Genomic DNA, 1224 nt, shown 5'->3' with positions numbered 1-1224 from the left:
TGGGGGCAGGCTTCTTATAAGGCACACTGGAATTCGTGGCCTGATAAACCTCTCCCCGAGACTCAACAAGGGCAGTGTAATTAGTGAACCGAGGTTCATAACGGTTACCCTTGGCTCATTTATTATCGGAGGTGGAAGGCTCATTGTGTGGCCATTTTCCACCATTCTTGCCATTTCCGTTACCGTTCCCGTTCCCGTTGCCTTTGCCGTTGGGTTAGACCCATTGGCGGATTTGGCGGGCTCAACAACCTTCTTATCCTTGAGCAATGCCTAACCCCTGCGGTAATGGCCATCATTTTGCCCTCGTCCCCCACTGTTTTCGCTCCAGCTGCCGCTCGCATAAAGCATTGGATGTAGTCCTTCAGCGATTCTCCATCTTGCTGGCGAATTTCAACCAACTGGTTTGCCTCGGTCGGGTGTACACGACCTGCGTAGAATTGTACATAAAACTCCCTTACGAACATTTCCCAGGAAACTATGCTCGCAGGCGGGAACTTAAAAAACCACTCCTGTGCGGCATCAGAAAGTGTTGCAGGGAAGATCCTGCACCGAGCATCTTCGGACACTTTCTGAATGTCCATTTGCATCTCAAACTTATTAACGTGAGATACCGGGTCACCGTGCCCATCAAAGTTTGGAAGCGTAGGCATCTTAAACTTGCTAGGAGTCTCTGCCATAGCTATCCTTTGGACGAAAGGAGTGCCTTTCCTCCTGTCGTGGTCGATATGAGATGTTCTTCCCTCGACCAGTTGTTGTACTGCCTGGTTGAGGGCATCTATTTGGGCCTGCACAGCGACAGGAATCGCCGCGGCCTCTGTCGCTGGGGGGATGTTCTCGCCATGTCGCTCGCAGCGATCGTTGAGTACATCTCTCAAGTCCTCGTCTCTTCTCTGCTGCTCGCTAGCTCCGAGCCGGTTGAAGACGTTATTCTGTCTGGATTGCTCCCCAGCGTCCCGTCTGCCGGGTTGGTCATCCTGAGGTGGCTGATTCCTGTTTCCACTTCTTTCGTCATTCCTCCGACCGACATTTCCTCTGCCGGAGTCAGCTTCATTATACCCATGGCCATCTTTGAATCTTGATTGGCTATGGTGGGATCGACTGTTCCCCCGATTTCCATCCCGGGCTGAAGCGTCCCGAGCATTAGAGGGTGGCCTGCGCTAGTCCTTGTGTCCTCGTGCATTATCATGCCATGGGGGACCCCGGACCGCAGTGCCTAACTCTGAG

This window comes from Humulus lupulus, chromosome 1, assembly GCF_963169125.1.
Source record: "Humulus lupulus chromosome 1, drHumLupu1.1, whole genome shotgun sequence".
Taxonomy (NCBI): Eukaryota; Viridiplantae; Streptophyta; class Magnoliopsida; order Rosales; family Cannabaceae; genus Humulus; species Humulus lupulus.
The sequence above is the reverse complement of the archived record's forward strand: the minus strand, read 5'-3'. Positions refer to the sequence as shown.